At 45.2% G+C, this 23,175-nt stretch overlaps 1 long non-coding RNA gene across 1 annotated transcript in view; it reads left to right on the top strand.

Annotated features, from left to right (window-relative positions):
- LOC142788195 (uncharacterized) overlaps window positions 1–22,904 on the top strand; it is a 166,115-nt gene extending 143,211 nt beyond the window's left edge. The window contains exon 4 of the long non-coding RNA XR_012889274.1: window positions 22,425–22,904. This is a non-coding gene — a long non-coding RNA (uncharacterized LOC142788195). The remainder of the gene's footprint in view (window positions 1–22,424) is intronic.
- The last annotated feature ends 271 nt before the right edge of the window (window positions 22,905–23,175 follow it).

Raw genomic sequence — 23,175 nt, 5'->3', positions numbered from 1 at the left:
GGGTAACTGACTGGATTCCCAGAGAAGGGAAGTGGGTTAGGGGGAGACAGAAGGTTAGGTGGGCAGATGAGATTAAGAAGTTTGCGGGTATAAATTGGCAGCAGCAAGCACAGGACCGGGTTAACTGATGGAACATGGGAGAGGCCTTTGCCCTGCAGTGGACGTATTCAGGCTGATGATGATGATGATGATGACTTCCCCAACACAGCCACTGGCTCCTCATGCGGGTCATTACCGCCCCGCATCTGAGGCATACTCTCGCGCGACTCCGCTTTGAGCCTTATGTCTGGATAGCGCAGCGTTCCATGATATGTCCTGCTGCTGTACCAACATTCTGTGCGATGAATTCCCAGCTGGCTGCGTCTGCCTCGCAAGGCATTGAATCCAGTTCACCCGAGAACCGCAGAGATCTCAAGTGTGTCCTCGAACAGCTCTAACAACAACTTAGCGGTTTGGCGTCGGCACACTCTGGATTTTCACCTTTCGTTCACCTATCGCCGGCATTCTGCGAACTACCGGAATTCTACGGGTTCCAGAACGCCACCTATGGCTGGGTGGCCAACGACTGGGTGGCGACCGTAAACATTCTCGCTGCTCGCAATGCGTGGACCGAGTAGCAGAAGTGGAATGTGGCCATGGACCACCTTCGGGATGGTGCCACGGTATGGCACAAGTACGAAGGTGTCAGGCAGCAGTCCTGGGCAGAATGGAGTGCAGCCCTGATTGCCGCTTTCGGCCGGATTCCCTGCGACTCCAAGAAGCCCAGCTCGACTTTCTCCGAGGACGAAGCTCAGTATTGGCACTATCTCGAGGCTGCAATGGTTCGTTGCAGCTCGTCGATCGAATGTGGCGAGGAGTTTCCTGCTGCTGACCCTGACCGGAGTGGCTGCAGTCCTATTCTGCAGGTACCGGACTCTGCATTGGTGGTGGACCTGAAAATATTGTTACCAGGCCTTTGTCCGGAAATACTGCCCTCGTGCTCGTCATTGTCTGAAGACATGGAGGCGCTCATATCTATCGTAACAGACAACACTGAACCCTACCAAACCACGATCGTCGGTAACAAAATGCACTCCTTGCCGCTTCACAAAGCAGGCCTTTCCGAGGATGCGAACAAGATAAGCCGTAACCTGACACAGTCATGTTTGCAGACGACTCATACATTTATTTTCGAAGACACGCAGACACTCAGCCGCGCAGACACTTGGCTCTCAAGGGATGTTTCCTTTGGGAAAATCTAGACACCTAGCCATGATGAGGCCACTGCCATTGAGAACTTGTCGAGGAACAGCGCTCGTGCTGTTCTCTCCCAGGACACAAAGTCTGCACGCGACAGTTTGCCAGAAGCCACCGGCTGGACAACGTCAAAGAGTTCTGCTGCGGTATTGATGCTCAACCATGAGCTGCGTCGCATCACACTTCGAGAAATGGCACAAACGTCCACACGGCTGCCTCGCAGAGCGTCGCGCTGCAGTTTGGTCCACCAGCAGTGGTATAAAAAACACCAGCGTTTTCGGGGTACTCTGCGACCTTACCGGAACAGTAAGGGCCGTCCGCTTGAGCAGTATCCTACGAGTTGTCCGGAAACATTGCACCATGGACGAGTTCAACCGCAGCGACAAAGCCAGTTCCGCCCACCAGAATACACACTGACAGATCTTCAAGCAGAGGCGCACCGTGGCGTAGACCAACCGGCTTGAGGAAGCCAGTGTCGTCCACCAGAGACGCTTTCCCCAGACCGTCACTCCATGTTGCATTGTGGTCCGGGCCTACCACCACGATGCAGCCAAGCCCGCCCAGCAAAAACTTTGCCGCCAGCTCCACGCACTTGCAGTCATGGCCGAGTGTCATGACCAAGAAAGACGCTGGGGCTCGGGCGCGTGCGCAGCTAAGAGACTGAAAAGGAAGATGAGGTATAGGATAGAACAGCTGGCCCAGGATCGGAAGCTGTCTTTGTCGTTTATTCCTTACAATATATATATATATATATATATATATATATATATATATATATATATATATATATATATATATATATGTGTGTGTGTGTGTGTGTGTGTGTGTGTGTGTGTGTGTCTGTGTGTGAAGGAAGAAGTGAGAATGGAATAAACATGGCGTATGAGCCAGGCCACGTCTCCCATTCATCATAGCGTCATATATATATAATATATATATATCATACCTCTCACGCTGCTATTTTTTCCACGTTGTAAAGAAAGCTCGTGAAACGTGAAGAGAAGCCGTGTGACGGGCCGCGAGCTCACAGCTATAGTGCTGCTATAGTGCTGCTATAGTGCTGCTATAGGCTTTATTTACAACGCAGTAAAGATAACAGCGCTAGATGTACAGTACAGGAAACAATTTAGTCAGTGGTTTCTGGAAGTGCTCTGCATATCAGTGTGCATACTTTGGAGTTGCAGCTCGTAAGTTAAAAACAGGTAACTAAGAATTATCATTTAATGAGTGTGGAAAAAAAAATAGAGTTTCTACAGGCTAGTGCGAATAGTATGCACTTGGTTCAATTCGCCACTGAAGTGTCTTTCATTTTCAAATTCTTTGCTCAATTTATGTGGGACAGCCTATATATATATATATATATATATATATATATATATATATATATATATATATATATATATACTTCATCACATTCTTGAGGAAACAAAAAAGAAAGAATAGAAAAACACCCACGAAAGCTTTAGCTGTGCAAAGGCTATATAAATTCGAAACGAGGGAAATCGAGGAGCGGCTGACACATGTCTCACCGACGTTGTAGATATGCAGCGCTTGGAAAATGAGGTTCGCATGTTCATCAATGTATTTTGACAAGAAAGTTGAATAGTTAAAAGATGGCTAGCAGCCACATCACTACAGTGAAGAGACAGTTGACTATCTCTAGCTTTTTTGTGAACACTCGTCACGTTGTCATACAAGATACAAGGTTTCATTTTGTATTACATTGGCGGTGCTGTCGGTATCACGTGACTTCTCAGCTTCATATCTGCAATGAACACGAAAATAAAGTTTAGTTGTGAGTGAGCATCTTTCGTGTCAACTACTTCTTTTCACAATTTTGTACGCTGCGCGACACCTAATATTGCTTGATCTTATGCTTGCGCATGTGGTTATTAGCACACCACCTCATTTGGTCATTGTAATAATAAGCGCAGGAAAGAGGAGTATCATACATATCACCATCCCAGCAGTCAACAAACTTCTGCCATCGCTTCTACAATTTTTCGTCTTTATCTTTCACTTTACCTCCTGACACATGCTACCAAGCTAATTTTTGTCAAAAAAAAAACGCCCCGATGCTAGTCCTGCCGACAATTTTTTCAAGATTATGGGCTACTTTATACACATAAGGTATGACTATTAATGTTATCTGCGGGGTGCTGCTGATTGTACAGCTATTGAGTATTTATTTTTACAACCAGTTGCGAGGCAGTCTAAGACGATGGTGAAAGGCATTTCTAGGAAATCTACAGCTTAAGACGTGCTCCTGAAGCTTGCACATTGTGCAATGCACATTGTGCATCTGAAGCTTGCAATGTGCAAGCTTCAGATATGCAAGCTTGCACATCTGAAGCTTGCACATTTCCCAAAATTTCATAAACATAAAGCAATCATAAAAATCTCAAGCTTCAAAAATGCATTATGCCTAACGTTACATCCGTGTATCAGCGAAATATGACAACAATACACGCTACAGAAGCATGTTCTTTGCGTAACGTTACACAGTCGACACGTAACATCATCTGACTGAAGCATGAGGTCATTTCAAAGAAGATTGCCAGGGTAGCACTAAATTTCACATGCATTAGTGAGGCGAGATTCTCAGCTATCACTTACATCTTGTCGTTGCAGTGTAGATGCGGAAGAAATTAAACGTTAACTATGTCCTCTTGAGCCGGAAAACATAACAAACGATAAGGGAAAACGAGTAGAAGAGAAGTGCTTTTTTGGCAACTCATAAGCGTATAGGGGAATGAATGATTGAATCAGGTCTCCGTTACGTGCTTGGGTCTTCAAGCATTTGTTGTACACTTTGTTCACGCTATCAAGTAGACTAAGCCATGTTTTTTTTTAATCTATACTTCATGCCTTCTTGTGATTAGTATGGCCACCGTGCTCCATAGTTGGTTACAACTACAGCAAACCAGAACCAACATAGTTATTATTGTTACAACCTAAAAATGAATACAAGATCTCATGCCCAAACTGAGGCGTCCCCTTCATTCATCAGTGGAATTGAGCAGTGCCAGGTGGATTCTGTTGTAATTATGTACTTTTTTTTGCAGACATTGTAAATACTACACATATGATTACGTATAAGTTCGTCGTCTCTTTCGAATATAGTACCACTCCACGCGCAGTGATATCAAAATCTTTGCGAAAGTTTGGCAGGAAGTTCAATATTTTCTACCAAAAAAAAGGGGGTGGGCACGAACATGTCTCTCTCTGTATGAGAAAAAAACCCATAGCTGAAATACGCGAAGCTCGCTCGATGTCGCAGAAATGAGCCTATGCAAATTTTCGCTGGCTTAGACAGCAATAGCTGCAAATGGAGCTTACGAAAGAGGAGGACAGCTAGAGGTCACATGAGACAAGGACGAATATGAGACGAAGACAGCTGTGCCTCTCTTTGTCTCGTGTTATCTTTCAGGTCGTAAGTCCTTTCATTTTGGAGATGACTGTTCAGTTTTCGTCATTTCTTCCTTTCCTCACGACTCCTTTGGAGGTCTTTACTGGTGCGTGCTTTCTTTTTTCTCCGAAGAATGTACAAGCATACTTCAACTATTGGTAAGAACCTCACGGCCAGTCATTAACTTCCAACTTAAGATGGGGTGGCAATTAGGGGCCCGTTTCGCAGGCCAGCCGTTCGCCCATTGTCAGGATACCGGTCTCCATGGAAACGCAATACAAACCGTCTCGCGAGGCCTCAACGGGTCGCGCAGCTTGAGCGCACCGTGAAAGAATTCGTCGAGACGAGATTTCCGGTAATTGACCGATCACGACGTCGTCGCTAGGAGCCACTGTCAGGACTCGGGCCTCGTTCCGCGGGTCCAGCTGGACATTTCTATTGCATTCGTGTGTATGTGTGTGTGTTTGTCTCCCTTTTTTGATTGCAGACTATCTGAACCCCCCCCCCCCCCTAATCAATGGAACGCTGGCTTGCACATGTGGTTTATAGCTGTGCGTCTTATAGCAAGCACTCATCGTATCAGCAGATCTGCAGACATTCTGATATATTTCGTCATTGAGAAATACGGTGAGGTTCAGTAGCAAACCTTTCTCTCTTTCTCTTTTTTTCTCTCTCTCAGAAGCCTTGATCAGCTTCTTATACGAAGTCATAGGCTTTTTTTTATGCATTTACGTGCCTCTGTGACTAAGCTTAGGCGTATTAGTGCAATTGCTTTCACTTTCATTGCTCCACTATTTCCTTCGTATTTTTTTGTTCCTTAAGCATTTTTTCCCGACGCCGGGAGTAGCAAGCCGGACGCGGATCTGTTATCATATCTCGCAAGTATCCCTATCTCTCCATTCATCTTTTTATCTGAAGACGTGCAAGTCAAGCGATATCAGAAACTACGAGTACTAACGTTAACTCAATTATTTGCCATTAGGATTTTTCCAGGAAATGAGTAAGTTGATGGTGTACTATTGTTCGTACTCACATACATTAAAGTAAACTAGACAAGTCCTCCAGATGTTGTCGATGAAATTTCAGACGATCGTAGTAGCGTGTGTATGTTGCGGTGGAATGGGGGGTGGGGGGTGGGAGGGAGGGAGAATGAACAATTATGCTTTCGATGTTCTTTTCTGTGCGCGTGGCTTGCCGTTCATGAATACCTTTATTCTCTTCCCACATGTCCCGGTATGGCTAGATGCGGCACCATGTGCGTCCTCGGCCGAACACTTCCGAAAAAAAGACCGTGCGCCGGCCTTTAAAACCCAGAAATTCTCGCTGCCAGTTTTGCGTGAGAGGCATTTTCTTATTTTCCACCGTCACAATCTCGGCCGTCGTTTCACTGAAGACGCCGTCAAGGGGTGTTTACTTGCTATTAATTAGATGCCAGTAACAGATTTTCTGTCCAGCGACGCTCGTCGAGACGCTCCAGTGTCTCGTGCCACTCGCGAAACAAAAGAATGCAACGTCCCTGGAAGGACGAAGTCGACAGTGCACAGCCGGCGCCTTCAAAGAAAGTTTTCAACGCCGTTGAAAGCCGCTCGAGCAGACATGTTTCCCAAGCACTCAGTCGCCTTATTCGCAGTCCGCGGCAGCGTGGAGACAGCACTTTAGCCACATCCAGTGTGCAACACATAGCACTCACTCTTCACTCCGTTGGACACAGTGCGCCAGCGAGGAGTAGACGAAGGGAGTGAGAGGAAGGAAAAGAGTACGGGCTTTCAGCGAAGGACGGAGCCTGCGCCTGACCGAATAAAACTGCCGAACCACAGAACGCTAATCCCCGAAATTAGGTCGGCGCTGAGCTCAGCAGATGTGACCAACTGCTGCGCGGTGAGCGAGTGCTGCTGCATCTCTGTGTCTATTTTTGTGCAACACTGGCGTTGGCGCCGGTGGTGCATTGTGCACTCCACGGCAGAACAAATTTGATAGGGGAAAGAATGGAAGTCGAACTAATTGTTGAATGAAGGAAAGTAGAGGTTTTGTGGTTTTTCTTTCTCCACTTTGTTTTTCTACACGCCGTGAGGCTGTCGTTGGCCTCGTGTGCTTCTCTCATCACTTCGGCTGTCGTGAAATGTGAAAACGTTTTCGACCACCATGTCTGTCCTGGCTGAAATGAAGAAATAAGAGACGGAGTCGTAGATATACACTCGTTTACCGTGTTGACGGCATGGCAGGGGCCCCGACCATTTTACGGCGTGTCGTTTACTGCCACTGCGTCGGCACAAAAAGTGCGTCTGCGGGAGAAGTAGAGAAATAACGGAAACGCAAAACGGGAGCGGTAGCGCGGCTGCTCTTTTGAATTCCAATGAATCGCACGCGGGAAAAATTTAGTGTATAGGCCGCTCGACCGCGAAACTTTTCCGGAAGGGGGCTTTTACTGGTGAACGATCTCGAGGCTGCACATTACTCGCGCAGGAATGTTGAAGGGTCCAGTCGACACGACCATTCTAGATCATCACTCCGGTGTAAACGATGCGGCGAATCGCCGAACGCCGTTCGAGAAAAGTGCTCCTGCCCACGGCTATAAAGTCACGTCAGCCTGTCCTTTCGAAACGTTCGCTTGAAGCCGTATATACGTCAATGTCCCGCGTGGTGTCATCCTTTTTATATGACTTTTCTTCCTACTTCTATGAGCTGCGAAGTTCAAATTTTTTGCTATGCAACGTATTCTGCTTTGGTTCTTTGAATATTATTGTCACGAGCTTGTGGTGGCAAAAAAAGCAAATACTCAAACTGGTGAAGATGAACTCTTAATTCTAGGAGCTGGAACTAAGAAAAAAAATGAATGTGGCCCTCAGTTTACAATAAAATCGGCGTCCACAGTATTCGACCATCGATAAAACTGAAGGTCGTCATAACACGTATTCTTTTACACATGAGTGATCGAAACTTCCGGTGTTATCACAGGTTCTCGCATTGGCTTGAAATTAAACTTGACTACTCGCGTCATGCATGTTATCTTACCGGAAGAGTCTAAAACCACCGCTAAGTTTCCCGAAGCATTTATGCGGAGCCTGTGTCCCCTTTAGTAAGCTTTTCAGTTTAAAGCCCAATCACGCAAAAAAATGAACTGTTAGGTGCGGGAGTGAGAGAGAAATAAACGTTCATTTAGAAACAGTGTTCCGAGCGAAGTACAGTATCACCCTAAGGTGGGAGGGTTTCCTAGTCCAGGAATCCTCTGGCTTCGACTGCCCTCCTGGCCCTGGCGACGAGTTGTCGCTGGTCTTCCAGGTCCTCGAGAACGAGCTTGGCCTCCCTTGTTTCCATTAGGTGATCGTTGTTTATTCTTGGGAGTGAATATCATTTACCTCATACACGACGAACGATCTTTGCAATGTATGTACCTACAACGACGTACTGCAAAAAATAAGGAATAATAATGTCCATTACGACAAATTTCTAACAATCAGAATATGAACAAATTAAGTGTATAACGACCCCTCTCACATTCATCTAAATTTACACAATAATGGTGCACTACGCGACGTGTACATTGTAAACTAGACGAACACAATCCATCGTAATGGAAGCTGACGGGACATAGTTTTACAATTTCTTGAAATTGGTTAGTTCCCTCACGTTCGCAGTGTTGAAAAAGCCACCAAACAGCCTTTTAAAACTGAAAAAAAACAGCAGGCCGTCCTCTTCTGCTGTTCCTCTTCTAGTGAGTAACGCCAGAAGGGTGAGTCACGTGACGTACTTAAAATAAAAACTTTCGACGTAATTAAAATGCAAACGCACGCACACACACATACACACGTGAGCGTTCCTTTTGGAGTCACACAAAAAGGTCAGTAAATCACAGGAAGCCTAAAAGAGCTTGTACGGCCTTCGTCTGCGACGTCAGATATCGGAGTTTGTTTTGACTGCTGTGATCTGCATTTCACTACGTGTACATTGTTGTTCATTTGCGTGTGATATCCCACAACGTAGGTAAAATAGCGGAAGCGTGTGACTAAAACTACTGAGTCAAAGAGTAAAGTGAACAAGATCAAAAGTTTTGTTTGAATGTTCCTGCAAGTCAACAATTCAAATGTAAACTGCTGACTGTAACTCGATTTCACACATGCCACTCCAGACGTTTTTTAATATCTTGCGTGACATCTTTTTCAGACCTTGTTATATCTAAAGAATTAGGCAAGGCTATTAATCTAACGGTTCTTAATGCATATGACTTAGTTATACAAAGCTTGATATTCTCTATCACCCCTTGGAAAAAAAATGTCTGTTTCCTAAGAAAAAAGAAACTGCGTTTTTTTTAAAAAAACACGCCAATTCACTTTTTATTTGAACTCTCATGCACACGCGCGTACCCAGTCAGGCACATACTCAAAACAGGCGTGACTTTTTTGTTTTTATATATTACAAGAAACCATGCAAGCATTCTCGCCCTAGTCACTTAGTTTCTCAAGCACTGTTTGTCATGATTAGACCATAACAGAGACAGACTAACCAAAGTCTAGTTTGTATTCCACTAATGAAAAAATAGAGAATCGCCTACGAAACTCGTTTCAGACACAACAGAGCTACTTATGTTTTGATATCACCAACTTGTACAGATCATCAGACGAGTAATTACATAAAGCGTCCTCTACTTCTCTTCTTAAAAACGTAGAGGTGCAAGATACTCTTCTTATATAACATGGCTCTGTGGATGAAGAAACACGCCGTTTTTATTTTGTTTGCACAGACTTTAACTCTTGAAATCTGGTGTGTTCGGTGGACTGCTTTCTTTAACGTTGTTGCAGCAGATTATATTACCCGCTATTTGAAATCTTGCTTTTCGAGCGTGTCTAGCCAGCTTCATTTAACAAGATGACGTCTCAAGTAACCCGCGTCGCTCAAACATCGGCATTGTTCGTGGGTGAGAATTCCCGACAGATAGAACAAATTCAAAGGTTTCAGCCATTATAATTTTCATCATCATCATCATTATTAGGATAATCAACAATGTGTACAGCAATGTAGGTGCGCGTATTACGTTTCAGACGCGCTGTGAGTACGCAGGAAAAATGGTTAATTATGGCATACTGCATATCCCGTTACTGTAGTTGTGGATGTCCTTGAAGACCTTACAACGGCCAATGTTACGCATACACACGCTCCATACCCTCACATTACCACTAAAGTACCCATAAAATGTGCTATTCAGGATAGCCCGAATTAGGTGAACTCAGGACATTTCTATGATCAGGCGACACCCTCTTTTGAACGATCTAGCAGTACGAAAATGTGAAATTCATACGTCAGCTCGCGCTGCGCTTCATTGGTTACGATGTCGACAAAGTTGGGTGGTGTTTTTAAACGAAAGGCATCTTCGTTCATTTGTTTGTCCTTCCGCTGAGTGCTAAAGGTCGTGCACCTAAGCAATAAATGACTCAGAAACGTTTATGAACGTTATGTTTTAGAAGCACGGGCTGTTTAATTTCATTTTCGAGCGTTTAATGTCTGCAATAGGCATTCTTTAGGATAATACGCACTGTGGCCTAGAAGATTCATTCTGGCCGAGCCCCATATGATACCGCGGCCGGGACTAATTACCGAGGCTACGCGCTTAATCAATTATCATGGTCAGCCAGTACATCCTAGCGTTCTACTCAGCCAGCGCGTTCCCTCTTCGTCCTCTTCATCGCCTACTCCCAAGCCCGTGCACCCGTCTGCTTAGTTGATTGGCTAGATGTTATACCTAGCTAATTCAGCTGGTACATGATATGTCAAAGCTATATTAAGCCATGACCGGCTAAGACCGAGTTAATTAAGCCACAACTAACTAAGACGGTCATTCTGTGCCTTCAAGTACTGTGAAAGGGGCTCGTTTGACTTTATCTACTGACACATTGTGAGACCATGCGCCCAACGTTTTTTTATAAAGTAAAGGGTTGATCATCGAGTATGCTTATGGCACAGTAAAGAGCCCGGTGTTCTTGTTATCGCTGAAGACAGTGAAACAAGAAATTCTCAATAGTCTTCACCCACTTGCAATTATCGCACTTGAATGAGTCAGTCATGGAAATGCCATAGCTGAATAACTTGATAAACGTTACACTGACCCGCAGCCGATACAACATTCCCACGTCATGTCGCAAAACCTTGTATGGCAGTTGCAATTTGAGTAATGATTCAAGATTCTTTAGAGCACGAGTGTAGCTAGTGAATAGTTTAAGTTCGTAATCGTTCCATTATGCGCAATGTGACGAAGTTATCTTGCAGCATCGACTCCTGACAAATGTATCAGTCAGTGGTGCCACTGACTTTTGAGTAAAATTTGCCAGACTACGAGCAAAAAGTCGCTGAATACTGGCATTTTTCTTCAAATGTCGACAAAAAAGACACCTCTCTCTCTCTCTCTCTCTCTCTCTCTATATATATATATATATATATATATATATATATATATATATATATATATATATATATATATATATTATTGAGATATAACAGACAGTAATATCTGTTCGTAGGTTCGATTCCTGCTCATAGTTGGTAATTTTTTCATCCACTCTTCTTTCTTCTTATTTACATTCCATTGGTTCTAATAACTTCCCCTGTACATTCCTTGGCATTACTGTCTGTTATATCCCATTATTATTGTGTTAAAACACGGAAAAACGAGCCCTTAGGTATACACTTCTTTCCCTTATATATATATATATATATATATATATATATCAAAGCATGATATATATATATATATATATATATATATATATATATATATATATATATATATATATATATATATATATATATATATATCAAAGCATGCTAACGCAATGGGCCACTCATTTGACAACATTAGAGCCACGATTCTAGAGTCTGGCTTCCGAACGCATCATGACAGGGAAGTGCGCGAATCATTTCTCATATTTAAGTTCAATACAATCGCACGCGGTTTGAATGAGAGTACGGGGAAACTCAGCGTCTTGCACCAGTGACCGCTGTGAATGTTATTGCTTGTACCAGCTGTAATCCTTGTGCACGTGTCGTGACTTGTTATTTGATTGCTTATAAGTAGGTTGTGATACGGGGGCCCCCATATAGATTTCATGTCTGATTGTTGTACTTGTTTTTATGATGTTCGCACACTCGTGATTATTGCAAGCGAAACGTATGCGCTTATATACTGTTGCACCACTGTTACATTTGTTATTCTGACGAAGGCCGGTCCCACGGCCGCAACGTAAAGAAACCTTTCCGTTTTTCGACGTGTGTCTTCTTTTTATTCATACTATTTACCGGCGTCCAAGAATTTATTTCCTGCAATTATATCTATATATATATATATATATATATATATATATATATATATATATATATATATATATATATATGTTTTATTCCTCTTCCCGCCCTACTAGAAGCCTGACGTTCGGTAACTTTAACTTGGCGCCAAGAAATGACGTTTATGGTGAGAGATTAATGCAATTCACGGGGATAAAGATCTGGAATAGTTTGCCCACTGAATTGAAGACATCACACAATGCTGCGGTAAAACTAAAAAAATCGATTCTTGAGCAAGCTGTAAATGCTTCTTTTTCTCTTTGGTGGTAAGCACTTACATTTGTATAAATATACGCTGGTGAATTTTGTAAACCTAGCATTTTTTCCTTCTAATTAAAACTTATGATAGTTTGATGTTCTTTATGTATTTTAACTGATGTTTTTGGGTGTGTCCACGAAGTTATCTGTCATAACTTTTTGTATGCGCACATGCAGTTTTGTTTGGTGTGACCAGATTGTTTAAGAAGAGAAAGACTTCTCTACTCTGTATATGTGTATATTTACAGTGTCTGTATAGCTACATATGTATTATGTGTAATTGATATTTCCCGCTTCTGTCCATTACTTTATTGGACCCTACACGAGCCTCAGGCTATGGGTCCAACCAGTGTTTGTAAACCTCATGTGACAAATGATAATAAACGTTCAATGAATCAATCAATCAATATATATATAAATATATATATATATATGTATATATTGACACGTGTTTATATGAAAAAGAACGATGATAGGAACGTTTTTGTAGATTCCAGCTAGTGGGTCAGGTGGTTGATCGGGACGACAACGAAGCAGGCATCTTGCTCTACAGCTGATCCTGAATACGCTCTTTTCGCTACCGTAAGCTGCTGTCATCTGTTGTTCGCGTTGCACTGCGACACTGGTGGAGGAGCTGGGCCGTGACGCTGCCCGATGCTTCACACTCCTAGTGGGAGCCGTTCATCCAGCCCGGACGTGCCTACTGCAACCCCTGTCCATCGATTCAGTCGTCGGCTACGAGGTCTTCCTCCAGACTGCAACCCCTCGCAGAAAACCTCTACCGGACATCTCGAAATGGCCAGCACCAGCCCCCAGCCTGTACTTCTCGGCACCAGTCCTCCCGCTCCATCCCAGGTAACGTTTTTTCAATCGCTGGAGCCTAAGCGCTTTGGTGGTGGCGCACACGAAGATGTAGAAGACTGGTTAGACCACTATGACCGTGTTGCGAAGATCAACCACTGGTCTGCCCAGGAAAAGCTCGGCCGGGCCTACTTCTATCTCGATGACAGTGCTCGTACTTGGTACGAGAACAGAGAAGGCAACCTGTCCACATGGACTGACTTTCACCAGAAGATGGTTGAAACTTTTGCTAATGTCGACAGACGTGACCGTGCCCACCAACTACTAGAGCTGAGGGTCCAAAAACCCAATGAAACGGTCGCCATGTTCGCCGAAGACATGACACGTTTATTTCGGAGGGCCGACCCGCAGATGACTGAAGATAGGAAGTTGCGCTACCTCATGCGTGGCGTGAAAGAGCAGCTGTTCGCCGGACTTCTGCGCAACCCGCCAAGCACTGTAGAGAACTTCATCAAAGAAGCGTCGGCTATCGAGAGGGCCCTTCACCAACGCTGCCGACAATATGACCGCTTGTGCAGCAGCCCCCAAACTCAGGCTGCCGCTGTGACGTTTGACAGTCATAGCTCCTTACGGGACATGATTAGAGAGATAGTTCGTGAAGAATTGCAAAGGCTGCGGACTCCGGTTGTGGATACACCGATGGCATCTCTCGCTCAAGTCGTCCGTGACGAAATCCGTCAAGCATTCTCGACAGCTGATCCTGCCCCCGAACAACGTCCCATGACGTACGCCGCCGCCCTTCGAAGCTCCCCATCCGCTCCGCCTTCATACTACCCGCCACCTGCAAATGTTCCTTGGTCACCACCACAAGGGGAGACATCGTGGCGCCCATCCATCCAGCCCCCATACGACCAGTCGTCTTCTGGCTTGCCATGGCCTTCGTCGCGTGAGGAGTCATCACGGCAACCACAGCTTCGCCGAACAGACACCTGGCGCACTGCCGACAGGCGTCCTCTCTGTTTCAACTGCGGAGGTGTAGGCCACATAGCCCGCTATTGCTGGCACCGCGCCGATCCGTCTCGCCCTCTCAGGCCACGGTTTGACATTCGACATGCCAAAGAGTACGTATCCCGCCGTGGAGATGTCGGTTCTCAAGGACCTCCGGTACCTCGACACCCCTTCGATGGCCGCCGTAACAATGATGACGAGGCTATAACTGATTACGAGCCGGTCTTCCGACATCGACCACGCTCTCCTTCTCCTGCCCAGTCACCTTCGTTGCAGCGCCGCACTTTTGCCGACACCAGAGGAGCGAGGTCACCCAGCCCACACCGGAGAAACTGAAGGCGGCGACCTCAGGGGGTAAGGTTGCAGGCTGTCAAGACGAAGAAAAAAAGCCCCCATTACTCCCACCTCAAGACGCTGTAAAGCCGACAAGACGTAATACCGACGAAACTGTGACCCCAGGCATTACCGTTCTTGTGGATGGACAGCAAGTCAAAGCTTTAGTCGACACCGGGGCTGACTTCTCTATTATCAGTGATGACCTTGCCGTACGTCTCAAGAAAGTAAAGACAGCGTGGACGGGACCTCACTTAAGGACGGCAGGCGGCCAATTACTGATGCCTGTCGGAATGTGCACAGCAAGGCTCGACATCGGTGGCTCTACTTTCGTGGCGACGTTCGTCGTTCTCGCTTCATGCTGTAAAGACCTGATTATCGGGATGGATTTCTTGAGAGAACATGGCGCCGTGATCAACATCCCTGACAGTGTCATCACATTTCGCAACAACAGCCCTACTTTAGTCGATTGTTCAGAGCCGAGGCATACGTCTTGTTCAGGGCCTTTGCGTCTGACAGATGATGATGTGGTCGTCCCGCCACGATCGTGTACGCTTGTTTCGGTGGCAGGGGATGAGCCGTTTGACGGCGACGGCATTGCTGACCAAATCAACTCACTGATATTTAGCCACGGTATTTCAGTTGCTCGAGGTCTTGTCACTGTCACTGCTGGACGCACAAACTTGCTGCTCACTAACTTCAGCACTGAGCGCCGACATCTCCCGAAGGGTACAGCCGTCGCTTACTTTGACACAACTGCAGAAATCCAAGGCAGTTTATCGGCCCTAGACGAAGCACCTCAAGAAGAATCACTACCTAATCTTGACGTTGGTACTACGTTGTCAAGGGACGAACGAACGAGACTTCTCGAGCTGCTAGCTGAATTCCAGGACTGCTTTTCATCGACATCACGGGTCGGTCGAACGCCGCTAACAAAGCATCGAATAATTACCCACGACGCAGCAAGGCCTATACACCAGAATCCTTATCGTGTGGCTCCAAAGGAACGGGAAGTGATACAGCAACAAGTCGCTAAAATGCTTGAAGATGATGTGACTCAGCCATCACAGAGCCCGTGGGCATCGCCTGTTGTATTAGTTAAGAAAAAGGATGGTACCCTGCGTTTTTGCGTGGATTACAGGAAGCTGAATCAAGTGACTAAGAAAGATGTGTATCCGCTTCCTCGTATTGATGACTCCCTCGATAGGCTTCGAAACGCTCGCTACTTTTCTTCAATGGACCTAAGAAGTGGATATTGGCAGATCGAGGTAGACCCAAGAGATCGGGAAAAAACCGCTTTTGTGACGCCGGATGGCTTATATGAATTTAAAGTTCTACCGTTCGGTCTGTGCTCAGCGCCCGCTACTTTTCAAAGGCTCATGGACACCGTACTTTCAGGGTTAAAATGGAAGACCTGTTTAGTTTATCTAGACGACGTCATAGTGTTTTCCCCAACTTTTGACGAGCATCTCGAGAGGCTAGAAGTTGTTTTACGAGCCATACGCTCCGCAGGCCTTACATTGAAACCAGAGAAATGCCACTTTTGTTTTGAAGAACTGCTGTTTCTTGGTCATGTCGTCAGCTGTACCGGCGTTCGGCCTGATCCCGAGAAACTTGCGGCCGTGGCACAGTTCCCAGTACCGTCCGATAAGAAAGCTGTCAGGCGCTTTCTGGGCCTATGCGCCTACTATCGCCGGTTCATCGCCGACTTCGCACGGATTGCGTCGCCGTTAACTCGCCTCACTCGAGACGACGCCACCTTTGAGTGGAATCACGAACACCAAGCAGCGTTTAATGACCTCCGCCAACGTCTTCAAACACCTCCAGTGCTTGCTCACTTCGACGAACAAGCGCCAACAATGCTTCACACTGACGCAAGCAATGTAGGCCTCGGAGCTGTGCTTGTGCAGTGGCAAGAAGACACGGAACGAGTGATCGCCTACGCAAGCAGGACGCTAACACGCGCTGAGGCCAATTATTCAACAACTGAGAAAGAATGCCTTGCCGTGGTCTGGGCAGTTATGAAATTTCGCCCGTACTTGTATGGCCGCCCTTTCAAAGTTATAAGTGACCATCATTCCCTCTGTTGGTTGACTAATTTAAGAGATCCAACCGGCCGATTAGCACGGTGGAGTCTGAAGTTACAAGAGTTTGATATGGTGGTCATACACAAGTCTGGGAAGCGCCATACGGACGCCGACTGCCTGTCTCGATCACCAGTACAGTCAGCTTCTCTTTCTGACGACGACGATATGGCCTTCCTTGGTGTTCTCGACGCGTCCACGATTGCCCAACAACAACGAAGTGACCCTGAATTGCTTGATTTGATTAATTACGTGAATGGACGTTCTTCGAGGGCACCTAAAATCTTTGCAAGGACATTATCGTCGTTTTGCTTGCGCAATGGCGTCCTCTACAAGAGAAACTTTTCGTCCATCGGAGCTCCCTATTTGCTCGTTATTCCTGCACCCCTTCGAAATGAAGTGCTCCAAGCATGTCACAATGAGCCGACGTCGGGTCATTTAGGCTACACTCGCACGTTGGCAAGAGTACAGCAAGGATACTACTGGCCACGACTCACAACAGCCGTCAAGCACCACGTTCACACTTGCATCGATTGCCAGCGACGCAAGTCACCTCCAAAGAGACCCGCCGGTCAGCTGCAACCAGTTCAGGTTCCACGTACACCGTTTGAACAGATAGGAATGGATATTTTAGGACCCCTTCCTACTTCTACTGCAGGGAATCGCTGGGTTATAGTCGCAACAGACTACCTAACCAGGTATGCCGAAACAAAAGCTATCCAAAAGAGCACCGCAGTGGAAGTGGCGAGATTTTTCGTAGAAAATATTGTGCTACGCCACGGTGCTCCGACTATCGTGATCACGGACCGCGGAACAGCATTTACGGCAGCTATGTTAGACCACGTCCTGATGCTTAGTGGAACGACTCACCGTAAGACCACTGCGTACCACCCGCAAACGAATGGACTAACAGAGCGCCTCAACAAGACGATTGAAGACATGCTGTCGATGTACGTGGATGTCCAACATAAGAATTGGGACGAGATTTTACCCTATATCACGTTCGCATACAATACGGCTAAACAAGAGACGACTCGCATGACTCCATTCAGCTTGGTTCACGGACGGGAGGTACGGACTATGCTGGATGCGATGTTGCCACATGAATGGGACGCTACCGACACAGGCGCTGACGTGTTCACTGAACGCGCGGAAGAAGCTGGACAGCTCGCCCGCTTACGGATCCACCAGCGACAAGACTACGACGCAGGCCGCTACAATGCTCGCCATAGAACTGTAACGTACAAAATCGGTGACAGAGTGTGGATTTGGACACCCGTACGAAAACGTGGACTGTCCGAAAAGCTGCTAAGGCGATATTTCGGGCCATACCGAGTATCGCGCCAGCTAAGTGACGTCACCTACGAGGTTGTCTCCGACAGTCCCCAATGCCCGAGGCGTCGCCAGCACCAGCCTGAACTTGTTCATGTAGTGCGTATGAAGCCGTATGTGAGTGACTGACTGCACGTTAAAAAAATATACTGTGCGTCTGAATCAGCATCGGGGCGATGCTCTTATAAGGAGGGGCAAGTGACACGTGTTTATATGAAAAAGAACGATGATAGGAACGTTTTTGTAGATTCCAGCTAGTGGGTCAGGTGGTTGATCGGGACGACAACGAAGCAGGCATCTTGCTCTACAGCTGATCCTGAATACGCTCTTTTCGCTACCGTAAGCTGCTGTCATCTGTTGTTCGCGTTGCACTGCGACAATATATATATATATATATATATATATATATATATATATATATATATATATATATATATATCGTGTCTATATTGCTTATTATGTATACAGCCCCATGGACTAGAGTACCATCCGTAAATCCTAAACTATAGTGACATTTTTCAATGCGAGTTCCATCACTCACTTGAAACAGCTTGTGCAGCTTGCAGTCACAGCACCCGCTTCGCCATGGAAGCCCTGAGAAAGAGCATGCATGCACTAGCGAAGCAGTCGCTATCAAAAGAGAGCGACAGCATGCGCAGCCTTCCTGCAGATTTAAATAATTTATTCGCAGTAGAATCTTGTCAGATAATCAAGAAACCTAATTACAAAACAACGGAAATCGATCATATAGTAGTGCGTAACCATCGCAATGCACGCGCACCACGCTGTCTGTGCGGTCATGCTTACACTACACGTTCGCATCAGTTCAATTTCTCAAGGCTGCCCGAAGAAGCCTACCTATTGGTCAGCCCGAAAAGGATCTTAATAACAATTTAAAACTCTGCACACCAAATAAGGGGGTGAATAAGTCGATAGGCTATTCGGGACAGAAGAAGCTAAGGTCGGAACACGCTGCCTGACAGTCACCTAGCCACTTGAGAAGAGAAACTTTAAAGAAGATTAAAGCTCCTGAAGCACCTAAAAACTCAGTATACCACTTCCACCTAGCAGCACCTGAAGCAATACATTAACTTAAATGTTTCTGGGAGGTTGCTGGCGGATGCACCAGTGCAGCAGTGCTTCAAGAATCTAGATAAATTTGGATATACAAACGAGATAAAAGAAAGACGTACTCAAATGCGCGTAAAGTGGGCCTTCTACTGGTGGGTTTAAAGCTACACAAAATAGAAAAAAAGAATTGTGTCGCTCATCAGTTTTCAAGACACTGAGTATAGAATGTGTAACCCAATGAAGATCTAAGCAGAAAATCTCCGAAAATTCGCCGTGTTGCCATTCATAAATTTAGGTCGCCACGCGCCTCTCAAATTTGCCAATTGTGCGAAACGTAGCCACTAGTGGCAACCCTGGTGTGAGAAGTGTAGGCGCCCCATCGTGGGCACATCGGGCAGCACCGTCGGTGAGGTGGTTGTTTCCGATTCCTCAGTGTCCCGGTAGCCATTATTAGACTACGTCGTGTTTTTCATTAGTGGCGCGATGACAACATTAATTCATTTGTAGCTTCAACTGATGGAGGTTTGTACGTCGTTGATTTAGCACGCATTGAAAAGCCGCCTTAGAGTCACAGGAAGTCCACTTTACAAGAATGTTCTTGCATATTAAACTCTATTGCGCCTAGAACAACGGCGAGCTCACAGCCTATACATGTCGTCACGTGTGAGGTCTTAATCTTGATGGCGATTAATTGAGATGGTATCACAAAAGGACCCGTTAAACTTTCTGACACCGCATCATTCGTGTAAACATATATGCAAAATTACAATATATGCAAAAATTCCAATGAGCTTGCTTAAAGGCTGCAGATGACAGGCTAGCCGATGTAGTTCAAGGTTCACGGGGTGTTTTTTTTCAGGCACCACTCCGAACTTAGCGGTATGGCTGTGGGCGAGAATCTCCACGAGATTGAATATTGGTTAGCCATAACACCTCTAGAGAACGCTTTCAGACGTAGTTAGAGCATTGTGCCTGAGAGCAAGTCAGCTACACCCTTTTCACTCTCACATAGAGTATATCCGCGAATTGGCCGAAGGAAATCATTTGAATCGCTGACAAGCTTTTTGCGCTGTCAGATAGTATGCCTAATCATAAAGACTCTAGACATAAAGATGTTGCATTCCACACTGTGTTTTTATAATGCGTTACCTTATGTGTATGGACATATCTGAAGGTGCTACGTTTTTAATCGCTCGTTATAAAAAGGCCTCCAAAATTGATGATGAAGGATACTTGGGCCCCGGTGTATCAAATGGAGTATTATTTTTTTGCATGTGGGAATGAAGGACTACTATACTGTCTCCTTGCTACGCGAGACTGTTGAGCCTTCAATCCTCTTACAAGTTCTGAATATTGTGCATCTAATACTTGCATACCTTCCGGTGGTTTCGTCGAGAACCATAAAACAACCTTAACAGTATGGCTGAACATTGCATGATCGGATAATTAATACCATTATTTTCTTAAGAACCAACATTTTCTGCTTTACATGCACCACTCTATTCAAAAGTAAGCTATGCTTTACTCTACTGCTACTCTCTGGTAATATATAATTATATTATTGGCAGAAAAACATCGTACCTACGATAGCCTCGCTCCTTCGAGGCTGTAAAAGCTGGTGCACCAGATGTATTGTTAGTATGATTGCGTTTCGTACGTTCATCGTCTTTCTAAGCAACTGCATTTCCACGTCGTCCTCTGAACTTCGTCCTCACACTATGATGTTAATTCAATCAAGATTATGATGGCAACAATGGCTGTGTAGACCGACGCTGGTGCGCAGAATCGATTTTAGTATCAAAAAAGAGGTTTGCTTACACGCTATAACTTTGAACTCGGAGCCACCGCAACCTCTAAAAAGGCCTAAAAAGCGAGAATACACGCATTCTTCATTTCCGATAGTGGATCATTCATCACGCTGCTGCTGCGAATGATGAATAGGCATCCTTTCCTTCGAGCGTGCATTAGATTGCGCTAGAGCTCGTTAATTCTAAATTGATTTATCTGCGCGCTATTTAATGAGATACTTCTCTGCGATTTCAAGTTATAATTCAGAAACACAGGACAGAAAAACGAAATTTTCCGTATTTCTTCAATAAATTTAAAGCTTACAAGAAACCTATACAGAATTGTAATCACTAAGGGAAGTTCGCAGTTCAGTCGGACGAAAGTACATCGCACATATCACTACTGACGTGCGCTTTCTGTGTTCTTTTTTCTGTTTTACACATTTTTGCAAGAAATAAGAAGAAAAATGTCTGAGAGCGGGACGCGTTAAAGGCAACAGCTAAAGCGCCTGTCATCATTTGTCAAGCCGTCGCCATGAAGACTATCCTCCTGATTCCTCGTGTGACACTTCTGACGCCAACTTGAAAGAACTTTTCACTTCATCTGTGCATCCTAATCAGTGTTTTTCATCGGAAGGCCCTTCTCTCCTGATCGGTGTTTTGTGTGCCAATTCTAACTCCCCCGGTATGATCCCTACAGTGTAATTAAGACATACTAAATGAAAAAAGGGCTAATTTTTATCTTGCTATGCTCGAATTTAGAAATCAAAGCTTTTGTTCACTGGTCTTTATGAAAAGCAAGAAAATAAAGGGGCAGTTGCACGTAACTGAATACGCATTATCAGGCGCAATTCAATGCGTCGTAATTTTTATCTTTAGGAAGGAGTGACACTATGTACTAAACGCATGCTGAACAATCGATGTCACCGAAAATAATTTTAAAGCTTCGTGCTACAGCATTCCTATTAAATTTTATTATTCCTCATTTTCTCTCGCTTGATAACGCCATTTTTGGCAGCCCTATTCAATATAGTAAATAGAAAACATTTACTGAACTTCCACATTTTTCCTTCCTTTTTTTGCGAAACATGAAAATAACCACATAATTTATTTCCTTCGATTTACCAGTTTACTATACATTCACAAGTAGCAGTCAAATCAAATACATTGTGAACACTTGAAATGAGAGCTTCTGTATGTAGTCTATTGCCCCGCCACGGTGGTCTAGTGGCTAAGGTACTCAGCTGCTGACCCGCAGGGCGCGGGTTCGAATCCCGGCTGTGGCGGCTGCATTTCCGATGGAGGCGGAAATGTTGTAGGCCCGTGTGCTCAGATTTGGGTGCACGTTAAAGAACCCCAGGTGGTCTGAATTTCCGGAGCCCTCCACTACGGCGTCTCTCATAATCATAAAGTGGTTTTGGGACCTTAAACCTCACATCAATCAATGTATGTGGTCTATTTTGCGCAGCCAGGAATTTATTGTAGGGCTACAGTGCCGTGGCATGCGATCGATTGTTGTTATTAGCCTGACTCCGGATTTATTCAAATTTCAATCACTTTCTCGCAAAACATTCCGCCTAAATACGTGAACACATTTATTATTACTTTATCCGAGTGTCTTATTTCATTATAGGTAAAGCTGTGTAGCTTCCTTCTTTTTTTTCGCGATGATGCATGTTATTAGTGTATTCTCTGTTTGTTTGGTTGTATAGGACTACATTCGACAATATTCACTAATCCTCTGACCTAATTTATTTTTATTTTTCTCCCCGGTAGACGCAATGTCGGGTTCCTGCTTCGTGCTACGTTTAAATGAGGCAATACAGATGAAGCCAACGGGGCGGGAGACAGACGGCATGAGAAAAAAAAACCTTGAGACGACTGGCATACAGCGGAATGGATATCGAGCGAATACTTATACAGCACGTCAGAAAACTTAAAACCGCCAAAGGGAGGAAGGAGGAAAAAGGCGGGAATGCCGGCAGTCTTGCCTGACTTTTAGAATTTCGTCGCTTCGATTTCAGATTGAGTGCCCTCGTGGCTGCGGTGGCGGCGGTGCCTTGCCCGAAATCGTCGATCCCAGAAAACCCCGAATTCCTGCTGGATTTGGTCCAACTTCAAATTAGTTCTCACTGCTCCTCGGGTTCACCTCACGCCACTTTTTCTCTCCAATTTTCTTTTTTTTCAACTCTAGTTTGATTCCGTATTAGCCGTGTTTCTTTGCGTAATAAAACACTTCGACCAGCAGACCCCTCCCACGCTTTTCTTCTCCTGGTTTTTCTTTCTCTCGCATTAAAATGGAATTATATATTGCGAGCGTGGAATTTCACGCCTGTGCCTTGAATATCCCTACGCTTCTGACCTTTTGCGTTTTTTATTCACCTCGTTTCTTCGACGCTTTATTCTCGTCCGACGCTTGTCATAGACATATCCGTCATCGTGCTCAAAACACTTGCCCGCACACCCTCGCATAGGAAGAGTGTAATGCTCGCCTATACTGTAGCTGCTCTAGAAAGACCATCGTCCC

This window comes from Rhipicephalus microplus, unplaced genomic scaffold, assembly GCF_043290135.1.
Source record: "Rhipicephalus microplus isolate Deutch F79 unplaced genomic scaffold, USDA_Rmic scaffold_47, whole genome shotgun sequence".
In the NCBI taxonomy this organism is placed as follows: domain Eukaryota; kingdom Metazoa; phylum Arthropoda; class Arachnida; order Ixodida; family Ixodidae; genus Rhipicephalus; species Rhipicephalus microplus.
Note: the sequence above shows the minus strand (reverse complement) of the source record. Positions and strands in the feature narration are given on the sequence as shown.